Raw genomic sequence first — 13,153 nt, 5'->3', positions numbered from 1 at the left:
AATCACCATACCAATAAATACTCAGCCACAAATTGTGAACAGTAATGCAACAAACACTAGTAGCTGCCTATTGAGCTGTTCCTTCTGTCTTTTACTAACAGAAGTCTGCTTTGTTTGGGAGGCTATATGCCCAGTTCTGAGTGACTCAACATAACTTAGTTGAATTGGACTAAACTCATGATGCTTCCATTTCTCTCTGCCAGTCACTGGTCTGGAGTGGACATGTGACTCAGTTCTGGTGAATAGGCTGTAAGGGAGAGTCACCTGGGGGCGTCTAGGAAATATTCTCAAGGGAAAATCCCTTTTGCCCCTTTCCCCATCCTTCCTGCTCGGGATGCATTCATGTGATGTGATATTGGCAGCTGTGGCAGCCGTGTTGTGACACTAAGGGGACACATTGTTGATAGACGGATGATAGCAGAGTAGGCAGAGTGAACACACCTGGGCTGTTGATGTCATCTGCTGGAGTCTAAAGCAGCCCAATGAATAACTCCCTTTTTCCAATTCTGAGCCATTAACCAATTGAGAATTTGGATTATGGAGGCAGAGATGAAGGAGAACAATATTACCTTGGTTGCTGATAAATGCTAAATATGTGGATGTAACTTCATGGAAGAATCACTGGGCCTGACTCCACAAGTTAGGCAGATTTAGCACTAGTTAGAGATCACACCCAGAGCAGGAGAGACCAAGGGGAGCTTGATTTTAGCCACTCCTCCCCACTAAGGACAGAGAAGGTAAAAGGGAAGAAAGAGAACAGGACTTACAGTGACTGAGTGTCGTTCACATGGAAGGAAATTTCAGGAAGGGGCACAAGGCACGCCTCCCTCATTTGACCACGTCGTTGAGCCACTGCACCAGTACTGCTCGGAAATCTCTTATTTCCTAAGACTCGTAACTGCTATTATTTAAGTCACTCTTAGTCAGGTGTTCTGTTTACTGCAACCTAACTGTTCTAAGAATATCCTGATGAAGCATCCTAACTGGTCTGAGCACTATGAAGGAAAAGCAAAGGATAGAGAAAGGAACTGTACCTTCACCACAAAAGGGAATTGAAAGGGGACTTTCATTTTTATTTGGACAGAGGTGAAGGCAGTTAAAGAAAACAACTGCATACTTTGAAAACCTGCACAGGTACAAATCCAGAGGCCACCTTTACTGCCCTTTTAACCTACTCACAAGTTGATTATTTATTTACTGGAACTTGATAAGTTCTGTGAATAAAACCAAAATCATATCTACCAGGTCTTCCCATCTTTTTACTAAACAGGCTCATTCTCTCCCTTTCTGGCATTTTCCTTGTGTTTTTTTGGTCAAGGCTGAGTCAGCTATTGCCTTCCTTCAGAATTCTCCACCCAGCTTTAGATCCTTGAGTCAGGCCCCAACACATATTCTCTGAGTCCCTATTAGTATGCTTTATGTCAAGTTCTCCTCCTACAAAGAACTAGCCTCCCAGTGGCTTTTTCTTTTCTGAACCATTACCTCTGTGACAGGAAGGAGCTCTCAGAATTGGAAGGGATGCCTAAGAGGAGAAACACTCAGACACTGGAGACTGGATTCTGTAGTTGGCCTCTAACAAGTGTTTGGAGGTCTCCACAGCTCCCCTCTTTCAACTGATAACTGGTCCTCCCATCTTTTAAGGGACCACCTCTTGATGGAGGATACTAGTCATGTTCCGTACTCTTGCCTCTGGGATTACTATGGTCACACAAGATGGACCAATAATAAGGTCAGTTTCTTTTGGTCACAGTGATTGGTTCAATGATGAGCATGTGACCTCAGCTGAACAAATCCCCATTCAGCTTCATTCATTCTGGTCATAGAACCTGGAGCTGCTGGTGACCTGCTGCCCTACCAGGGGAGAACAGAGCCCACACAAGGAGAGAAAGCAGAACAAGAAAGAGACATCGTAGCATTTGAGACCCTTGGGGGCAAATAACATGGACACCAGTCCATCCATCTCCTTAACTATTCAAGGCCAAAAAAAAAAAAAAAAATTTACATATCCCTCTTCTACCCCATGCTTTTAAAATTTTCTCTTGCTGCTGCTACTGCTGCTAAGTCACTTCAGTTGTGTCCGACTCTGTGCGACCCCAGAGACGGCAGCCCACCAGGCTCCCCCATCCCTGGGATTCTCCAGGCAAGAACACTGGAGTGGGTTGCCATTTCCTTCTCTAATGCATGAAAGTGAAAAGTGAAAGTGAAGTCGCTCAGTCGTGTCTGACTCTTAGCGACCCCATGGACTGCAGCCTACTAGGCTCCTCCATCCATGGGATTTTCCAGGCAAGAGTACTGGAGTGGGGTGCCATTGCCTTCTCCACAATTTTCTCTTAAACTCATTTAAATTGAGTTTCTGTTACTTGCAGGGAAAATTTCTTGACCAACACAGATCTATTAAGCTTTGACTCTCATATCTACAGCAATATCAGATATTAGAATAGAAAGGGATAGTTATATTCATTTTTTCATATGATCATGAAGTGAATATCTATCAAGTGCCTACTAGTCCAAGCAAGTATAATAATGATTAAGGGTTTAGTTTAGGAGTCAAAACTGTAGGTTCAAATCCAGACTTCACCTCTCTGTGGCATTGGATAAGTAAACTTGCTGAGCCCTAATTTCCTCACATCTTCAAACAGAAGTTTAAAATATCTCTACATTATCAGGTTGTACAACTTAACCTATTGTAACATGTTTACCATTTAACCTACTATAGTCTAGGTGCTTACAAAATGACAGTTCCAAATGTTTATATTGTACACCACAGGAACATAAGATTTTTCACGTTACCTAGTTATCTAAGGACTCAATCTATCCTTAGATTTATCAGATTCTCTTAGAGAATCAAAGAGTTTAAATCTAATTCACAATCCATTATTTTGAAGGGTTGTCATTGATTTAAATTTGCCCAAGTAGAGGGTAGGGTTACCGTGCTTCAAAACTCTCCTTTTAATATCAATTGGTTTACATCAGCTTAAGCAACAGAAACTCCAAGTTGTGGTAACTTAAGCACATGAGGTTTATTTTTCTCGCACAATTGAATGTTGGAAGAAGCTGATTCTGGCTGCGTGGAGACCCTACAATGCCATCAGTGATCCTGAATCTTCCTGTCTGCTCTGCTATCCATGGATGATTAGCTTTTATTCTCAGGGACACAAGATGGCTGCTTTATCTCTAGGAATCACTTCTACATTCCATCCAGGGAGAAGCAGAGGGAAGCAGGAAGAGGTGGTTATCTGTATCAGAAATATAAAAACTTTCCCAATAGAAGTTTACACATTCTATGCCCAAATACAGCTGCAGAAAATCTAGGAATTCTGTTTATCTGGGTGTGTTGCTACCCCAAAGAAAATCAGGATTCTTTAGTAAGGAAGACAGAGAATGAATATTAGACAGGAAACTCGCAGTGTTTACTATACTCTAACTTCCATTAGATAGCTAGGTTTACCTGAACCCCAAGGACTTCACTGATATTTCCTATCAAACACTTCAGTTCAGTTCAGTCGCTCAGTTGTGTCCGACTCTTTGTGACCCCATGAATCGCAGCACGCCAAGGCCTCCCTGTCCATCACCAACTCCCGGAGTTCACTCAGACTCACGTCCATCGAGTCAGTGATGCCATCCAGCCATCCCATCCTCTGTCATCCCCTTCTCCTCTTGCCTCCAATCCCTCCCAGCATTAGAGTCTTTTCCAATGAGTCAACTCTTCGCATGAGGTGGCCAAAGTACTGGAGTTTCAGCTTTAGCATCATTCCTTCCAAAGAAATCCCAGGGCTGATCTCCTTTAGAATGGACTGGTTGGATCTCCTTGCAGTCCAAGGCACTCTCAAGAGTCTTCTCCAACACCACAGTTCAAAGGCATCAATTATTCAGTGCTCAGCCTTCTTCACAGTCCAACTCTCACATCCATACATGACCCCAGGAAAAACCATAGCCTTGACTAGACGAACCTTTGTTGGCAAAGTAATGTCTCTGCTTTTGAATATGCTATCTAGGTTGGTCATAACTTTCCTTCCAAGGAGTAAGCATCTTTTAATTTCATGGCTGCAGTTGACATCTGCAGTGATTTTGGAGCCCAAAAAAATAGTCTGACACTGTTTCTACTGTTTCCCCATCTATTTGCCATGAAGTGATGGGACCGGATGCCATGATCTTCATTTTCTGAATCAAACACTTTGTTATAGACAAATATTAATTAATTAGTTAATAAATTAGCTAGCTAATTTATTGTTGTTTATTCATTCCTTTACCCAGTCAACAAGTTGCCAGATATTGTGCTAAGCAATGTGAGATTACAGAAATACTAAGAGATGATTTCTGTACAGAAGGAGCTCTCAGGTTAAGGAAGAAGACAGACAAAAACAAATTGTTAATATATAAATCTGGTGAATGGGGTACTAGCTATAGGTCCATAGAACAATAGGAGCATGGTCCAGGGAGTGGTTGCTAACCCTATCTGCACAGGTGAGTCAGGGGAAGTTTCAGAGAGGAAGTGACCTTTGGCCTGGGCCTCAAAAAGGAAGTAAGTCAGGATAGGTTGTGCTGTGCTGTGGTAACCAGTAAATCCCCAAATCTGAGGGCATTAGCACAATAAAAATTTCTACCACACTTAAAGTGGATGCAGACATAACCGGTCAGGAGGCTCTCCCGGGTACTTCTCCATCACCTGGTGACTCAAAGGATTTAGGCTGTTCCATCTAGTGGCCCTACTGTCCCCTGAGGCCTCAGAGTCCTTTCCAAATACTCTGAATCCAGTGAAGAGAAAGTGTGCACAGGATTGTGAACCCAAACAGACCACATCAGCCTGAAGTGCCACATACTTCTGCTCACATACCACTGGTGCTAGTTGCGTGGTCCCACCTCCAGGAACAACAACTCTCCAATATGGAAGGATGGTGTCATTTCTGTTAACCAGTTAATCATCTCTGCTACTGTAGGACTTTACTAGGCAGAGAAGGAGGATAAAGAGCATGCAAAGAAGAGGCAGGGACTTATGCAGACCCTGGAAGTGTGGTGTATTACAGGTGCAGAGAGTAAGTTGCTGTGATTGAGTTTTAGGTTACAAGGGTGATGTGAGCAGTGTCTAAGGAGGAATCTGAAACAGTAAATTTGACAGACTAGGGAAGATCCGCAAGGGAGCTTGAATTTCATGCCAGGAATTTGACCTTGTTTTATAGGCAGTGATGAGACATTAGGGGTTTTATATGTAGCTGAGCCAAGGATGGATTAGAAGATTCATAGACAGGAAGCAAGGATCACATTTAAGATGAAAGCAAAAGTCCAAGTGAAAAATTATAAAAAGCCTGATCTGTGGCAGTGGCTGGAGACCAGAGGAAAGGCCCTGGGAAACAATGCAGAGGTGAAGTTGATTGGACATGTCCAACAAGGGAGATGGTGGCTCCAGTAAAAAACTGTCTGCACCACTCAAGTAGAATTCTCTTCTGTACTCCCATCTCTCCTCCTTTGCCAACCTGCATTGGGTCTACAGTAAAACTGAGTCTATAGGAAAATTGAGACCACAGGAAAATTGAGTCTACAGGAAAAGTTACAGGAAAATCAAAGAACTCCTTTTCTTCACTTGTCAATTTGGAAAGGACCCATGCAACCTGGCATCACCCTGTCCCCCAACCTCAGAATCAGCCACCCCATCCCAGTACTCTTCTTACTCAGTAATCCAATAACAATACAAAAATGACTGGGGCAGAATAGTATAGTAAGAGTATGGCTCTATATGGAGCTGTCTAGGTTTGTTTCCCAGCTTTTCTAGTTACTGGCTATATGACTCTGAGCAAATTAAAGCCTTTCTGTGTTTTAACTTCTAATGAAATTAGGCAATTAATATTCTCTATCTTATAAGGCTTTTACAAGGGTTAAATGCCATAATCTTATATGAAGAATTTAGAACAATGTCAGGCTCTTGATAGGCACTCAAGAAACATTGGCTATTATCATTTCTGTTATCATTATTATTCAGCACCTACCATCAGGCAAGCACTGTACTAGACATCATCACACCAGAGCTGTCTCACCAAGATAAAACAAAAGAAAATGTTTCTATACCCCTTTGTACATCACCCTTCACTCCCGATTCCAGTGCTTCCATTAGACCTAGACTGGTGGGACCTCTGCCCTGGGCCCTGCTCCTTGGAAGATTTTGCTTAATACTAACATAAACAAATGCATTTATTAAAGAGTGCACCATCACTTCCATTCCTCAGAATTAAGTCAGCAGCAAATTGGATTGTGAGCCCAGGCAGTATGAGTCTGAAGCCAACATTAAGTGTAACCATTCTGATCTGCTAACCTCATGAGTTAGGTACACTACTCCATTTAATGCTCATGATTATCCTTGGAAGTAGGAAATATTCAGTCTACAGATAAGGCATCTGAGACAGAAAGACATTAAGTCATTTGCATGAAACAGAACAGAAAGTAAGGATTGGTATTCAAATCCTACCCTGGATTATTTGGTTTCAAGTCTCCTGCAGTCGTGGTTGAGCAGTTAAGCCAGCCTTGTCAGAGTCTCTTGCTTTGTCCTGCAATATTAATGTCAGATAGAGATGCATCATGTGGATGGCAGTTAGACTGGCTGGACGCATAACCGGCTAGATGACTGTGCCCAGAGCATACGGATTAATGGGCTGCAGTCCCTCCTCTGAGGAAGGTCTCTAAGGCAGGGTCATAGAACTCTGGCTGCAGCACTGTCCAAGCACAGAGGCCTGTGCCATCCATACCTAGTCCCATCTCCATGTGAATCCCGTGGAGTTATATCTGGATAGGCAGGGCTAGACTCGGAAGATGGACTCCTGTGATGTATTCCTCAGCATCTGATCAATGTTGAAGACCAGTTTGTTCTGCTGGAGGAGAAGAGGATGCCAGAACCAGCTCACAGTGCTTCAGGATCTGTGACTAAGACCAAAGTGAGAGCTAGTTTGTTGTTGATGTAATGGACTGCTGTGGATCCATATAAACCCAGCATTGGTAGGTTTGCAAGGGTGTTGCCTTTCCCCCCAACATCCCAGATTGATTTCTAAATGTCCTAGAAGGAAAAAAAATGGTAAGAACTAGATATTCATTCAGTTCAGTTCAGTTCAGTTGCTCAGTCATGTCCGACTCTTTGCGATCCCATGACTGCAGCACACCAGGCTTCCCTGTCCATCACCAACTCCTGGAGTTTACACAAACTCATGTCCATCGAGTCGGTGATGCCATCCAGCCATCTCATCCTCTGTCATCCCCTTCTCCTCCTGCCCTCAATCCCTCCCAGCATCAGGGTCTTTTCCAATGAGTCAACTCTTCACATGAGGTGGCCAAAGTATTGGAGTTTCAGCTTCAGCATCAGTCCCTCCAATGAACAGCCATTACTGATCTCCTTTAGGATGGACTGGTTGGATCTCCTTGCAGTCCAAGGGACTCTCAAGAGTCTTCTCCAACACCACAGTTCAAAAGCACCAATTCTTCGGCGCTCAGCTTTCTTCACAGTCCAACTTTCACATGCATACGTGACCATTGGAAAAACCATAGCCTTGACTAGATGGACCTTTGTTGGCAAAGTAATGTCTCTGCTTTTGAATATGCTGTCTAGGTTGGTCATAACTTTTCTTCCAAGGAGCAAGCGTCTTTTAATTTCATGGCTGCAATCACTATCTGCAGTGATTTTGGAGCTCCCCAAAATAAAGTCTCTCACTGTTTACATTGTTTCCCCATCTATTTGCCATGAAGTGATGGGACTGGATGCCATGATCTTAGTTTTCTGAATGTTGAGTTTTAAGCCAACTTTTGCACTCTCTTCTTTCACTTTCATCAAGAGGCTCTTTAATTCTTCTACACTTTCTGCCATAAGGGTGGTGTCATCTGCGTATCTGAGGTTATTGAGATTTCTCCCAGCAATCTTGAATCCAGCTTGTGCTTCTTCCAGCCCAGCATTTCTCATGATGTACTCTGCATATAAGGTAAATAAGCAGGGTGACAATATACAGCCTTGACATACTCCTTTCCCAATTTGGAACCAGTTTGTTCTTTCATGTACAGTTCCAACCTGTCCAAAGAACACAAAAGAAAAAACGGAAAATATAAAGCAGTGTTCTCTTTTCTCCATAGTAACATAAAACTGAGAAAATTTCAGCCAAATGGAAACTAAAAACAAAGATTCTAGGCATCATCTTCTAGGGATCCCTCCCCCATCTAAGCTAACACCAGCCATTTTCTGTGCTATGTCTGTGCAGTGGGAGATAGGGAGTTTCCTGTCAATGACATATTCAAGTAGAGGTTGAATGGCCATTTTGCATGGATAAGATGCTATAGATATTTTTAAGCATTGATGGAGAACCAGAAATTCAATGAGTTTTCAAGCTTTTTTCAATCCTGACATTCTAGGGTGGAGGTTTCCATATCCTTTTGCCCATTCTGTTAGAGAATCTTCCCAATCTAATTCTGATTCTGTCCAGTTCCAGTTTGTGGAATCAGGGCATTCTGCATGGCAGCACATTGTAGGTGCTCAGTAAATGGTCAGTCAGTCAGTCAGTTCAGTCGCTCAGTCGTGTCCGACTCTTTGTGACCCCATGAATTGCAGCACGCCAGGCCTCCCTGTCCATCACCAACTCCCGGAGTTCACTCAAACTCACGTTCATCGAGTCGGTGATTCCATCCAGCCATCTCATCCTCTGTCATCCCCTTCTCCTGCCCCCAATCCCTCCCAGCATCAGAGTCTTTTCCAACGAGTCAACTCTTCACATGAGGTTGCCAAAGTACTGGAGTATCAGCTTTAGCATCATTCCTTCCAAAGAACACCCAGGACTGAGCTCCTTTAGGAAATGGTAGATACATGTTAAGTGGGAACTTCCTTTCCCCTTACTTCATGTTTCCAAACAGAGGGACCACCATTAGAGTAACACATCTTCCCTCTTCCCCCAGAGGAGGAGTGCCTTATTGGATTGGTGAATTTAAGACAAGGAGGTAAGCATGCTCAGTTTCATCTCTCTGTTTCTCTAGGGGCAAAATGCTCATCAGCTCTAAGCAGATCTGTCCCTGCAGGAGAGGTCTGTGTTTGGGGAATTAAGCTCAGTACCGGAAAGTGGTAGCAAGTAATGTGGCCAGATCTAAGCCATGCTTATTGTTTTATCAGCAATAAAACTGACATTTTAAGCTCCATCTGGATGACTCCTTAGGGTTTCTCTCAATTAATTAGGAACCTGGGTAGGGAACAGAGGTGTCATTTATTAGTGCCCTAAATCCCAACAGTAGAATTATCTTTACTTGCAGACAGGCCCTCCAATTTGGCTACCCACCTCATCAGCTTCATCTTACACTGCCCATTGCTCTTGGTTTATCCTTCAAGGATATCAGGGTGCTTATAATTTCTTTCATTGTTCTTGCTATTTCATACTTTTATGTCTTTGCTTATATTATTTCTTCTGCCTGCGTATCCACTCTCCCCCATCCTACTGCCTCATCTCCTAACACTTATCCAATGATCTCTCCTTAATGCCTCATTTCAGGGACACCTCATCCAGGAAGTCTTCCCTGCCTGTCACCTTTCCACCACTCCAGGCTCCGTTTTGAGCTCCCGTATGAATAAGTCTCTGAAAGGAAGATGCATGGCACATTGTTTAAAAATATCTACCTCTCATCACCAGATTGAGAGTTTACTGAGGTGGGGACCAAGAGTTCTTCATCTCTGAATCCCTCAGAATTCAGAACCTTTCACAGAGGACAAGCACAGTACCTTTGTATTAAATCAATGCACAAAGTAGTGGGCAACATCCATTCCTGAGGCCAGGCTGAGCTGGAAAGGGTATTTATACCAGCCAGAGGTTAGGAGCAGAAGCAAAGTTGTAGCCAAGGAGACAGGACAAAGCATTTAGTCCCATTTAGTCCACAGGGCAAAGCAGGGCAAAAAAATGACAAAGAGAGCAGAGGGAAAGCAAACAGGAGGAAGAGGAGGCCAAAAGGAATATAGTATAAGGAACAGATCATGGCAGGTAATACAATGAATACGGTAAAGAGCAAATGAGTCTGATGCTCACCTCTTTCGTGGTGCCAGGTGCATGGTTTGGTGGGGAGGATGAGAATATTTATGGCCACAGGCAATGATTTGGTGACAGTGGAGGGCAAGGAAAAATTGTAAGAGTGAGTAAAAAGAGATGGGGAGTCTGGCCCAAGTTCTGCCATTGAATACACACATGAGCTTGGACAAACCACTTCCTTTTCCAGAGAGTAACTGAGACATAAATTCAAGCCATTGTACAATTTTGTGCTAAATTGTATGCTCTAAACCATAAGGAACTGTCAGAAATAAGGAAGAACAAGAGGGGCTAAAGATATCAGAGAAGATTTCATGCAGGACATAGAAGGTAAAAGGAAGATAGAGATGGAGGGAGGGATGGGTGAATGGGGAGATGGAGGGAGGGAGGGATGGGTGAATGGGGGAGGGAGGGATGGATGGAGTAGGATAGCTTTAGTAAGAGGTATAGTCCAAGCAAAAGTGAAAACTTAAAATGAATCATGAATTTGTATGGGGCTCATTATGGAAACCTGCTGTGCTAGAGTAAGGAGAGGGGAAAGAGATGGAGCTAATCTCTGTAGTGTGAGATGCTTGCAGCTGAAATGTTTTAGTGTCTGCACTCCTGCAGGTCTTCTCTCTAGGAATCATCCCCATACAGAGCTGAAGGAGTGGGCTAGTGAGGGCCATGTTTGTATTTGAGTGACAATCTCATGTCCTGGTTACAGATCACTGGACCAGGGTTGGACATTGGACCTAAACTCCATCAGTCTAGTTCTGCTCCCAGAAATACAGCACTGGCCACCAGAAAACTGAACAGGACTTCTCTAGAAAGCCTAGGGTGTAGAAAGATCTAGGGAAGGAGGAAGTAGTAAGAAGTGAAATGAAACTAAGGAAAGCTGAGGACACCAGTGTGTGGAGAGCAAAGGGGAGAATGTGTGAAGAACATATGGAGACCCCATAAGACAAAGTCTGTGATTCCTGGGAGATGGAGCGTGTACCTGCATTCCAGCAATCCAGTTCTTGGTTCCTCCCTGAGAAATATTTTATTTTCTGTTCCTTTATTTCAGTTGAACTATTAATAGTTTAAGTGGTTTCCTGTTCCTTGCAGTAAAAAGAGCCTTGGTCAGGACAGTCTGCTCACAAACATTTTTCTAGGTTAATCCCTACAACAATTCAATGAGATAGGTATTCTTTTTCAGTATTAATGTGGATACCAAGGCTTAGAGGGGCAACATAACCTGCTGAAGCTCTTAGCTAGTAAGATTCAAACTAAGATTCAAACTTAGCTAGTAGGATTCAAACCCAAGCTTGTCCAGCTCCAGACTTCAGCACAACTCCCCCCCGACCACCACCACCACAGGAGACCTTGTCAGTGTTGGAATCAACAGCTGACTACAAGAATATTTTCTCTCTAACCTGCACAAGACATCTCCACTCTGAGGGTTACTCTTTATTTATACATGGGCCAACTCAATAGCTTTCAGTAATTCTGAGATTCTCCTGTGGAAGTCTGGTCCTAGAAAGTGTATTTAAAATTCACTAATTCAGAACTGATGAAAAGTCAGGCCTTATTATTTGTATCTCTGATTGAACCAAATTCAAAGCAGTCTTGTCCTTGGAGAATTATGCAGAGTCTAATTAAAACAAACAAAAAAAAGAAGCTGGTCAAAATAGGTGGAAATTTTCCAAACCAAGATTATAAGAATTTCTTTAATTTGGGAATCAGCTAAGTAATTCATTCATCCTAAGCAATATTCATTGAGTGGTGCCATCCCTAATTTTTCTATTTTAATAAACCATTACAAATATACTTTCTTCATGCATTTTATATTCTTACAGTCCTCTCAAATACCATATTATTCACCCTGTATGCCATAATATCTGTGAAAATTCATTTCCCTCTGCCTGTCCATCTGGAAAACTTGCATTCTTCCTTCAGATTTTGGCTAAAGAGGCACCTCCTCCATAAAGCTGCCCTTGGCCTTTCACTTTCCACCCACACAGGTCAACAGCTCTTTCTTCCACAGCCCAGCAAACCCTGACATTAACTCTCTTCACTCTGTGCTGTTGAGGTGAAATGTTCTCCTTCCTCTGTGAAGTCACTCTCTTTTCCAATTCCCATCTTTCCCCATCCCATCCCCCATCTAATGGGAAAGTAACTGCTAATTTGATGCACCTAAGATATTGACTCAGTTCAGTTCAGTTCAGTCGCTCAGTCGTGTCCGACTCTTTGCAACCCCATGAATCGCAGCACGCCAGGCCTCCCTGTCCATCACCAACTCCCGGAGTTCACTCAGATGCTACATTTTATTAGTGAGTGAGGTTGCCATGGTTAAGACCACTTTGTCCTTCCTGGAGAGGGTCAAGACTTTTTTGGACTTCCCCTAACACCAACAGAGAGTCTGGGAGGTAACTTGGTCAACTCTCTTTTTATTTCATTTCTTCTCTTTGTGCAGTTGGTAAAGTAAGAGAATATGCAGCCCTGTGTATGATGAAGACCAGGCAGCCCTGCCCTGTAAGGACTCCCTCTCTTCTCTGTGCCCGCCTCTTCACCTGCACCCACATAGGTCATCTGGGTGGGGTGAGCTCTGTAGGCTATACTGTCTTTTTCAGGGCAAAGAAATTGGAAGTCCTACTTGAGTTTCCCAGCTGAAGTCCAGCTGTTGGGCTCTGTTTACCAGAGAAGCACTAAGTTGCATGAGTGATGGTGGAGTAATGGGATACCTCCTCATCCATTAACAGAATGGAACTTTAGTTCTCATTTAGGTCTTTTTCCTTGTTATCTGAACTCTAGGTTCTCACAGTCAAAATTCTGGGAGTGGGGCATTCATAGAGCAGGGTTTGGCACTAAAATCCCACCACACCATCCCCACAACACACTTTTTAATGAAATATTTTAACCCGGTGATTCTAAACCCTGGCTGCAGGTTGGAATCAGCTTCCACACCTGAAATCACTATGGTTCTAATGTGTGGCTAAACTGGAAAACCTTTGCAAAGCAGGGCTTAATAATTCCTCCTACCCCTTTCCACATGAGGATATGAGTTCTACTATGAGGCAATAAAAAGAAACTCCAGGAGTCAGTAGATTTAAGTAGAGCTCTGACTAATCTTGAATTTCTTCACCTCCCTATGCTACACACCTACCATC

General features: G+C 43.2%; 1 long non-coding RNA gene across 1 annotated transcript in view; it reads right to left on the bottom strand.

The window, feature by feature from the left end:
- The window catches only part of LOC133247858 (uncharacterized), a 33,356-nt gene extending 25,210 nt beyond the window's left edge, over positions 1–8,146 (bottom strand). Inside the window, exon 1 of the long non-coding RNA XR_009736536.1 lies at positions 6,458–8,146. This is a non-coding gene — a long non-coding RNA (uncharacterized LOC133247858). The remainder of the gene's footprint in view (positions 1–6,457) is intronic.
- Positions 8,147–13,153: the final 5,007 nt, after the last annotated feature.

This window comes from Bos javanicus, chromosome 5 (assembly GCF_032452875.1).
Source record: "Bos javanicus breed banteng chromosome 5, ARS-OSU_banteng_1.0, whole genome shotgun sequence".
Lineage (NCBI taxonomy): Eukaryota > Metazoa > Chordata > Mammalia > Artiodactyla > Bovidae > Bos > Bos javanicus.
Note: the sequence above shows the minus strand (reverse complement) of the source record. Positions and strands in the feature narration are given on the sequence as shown.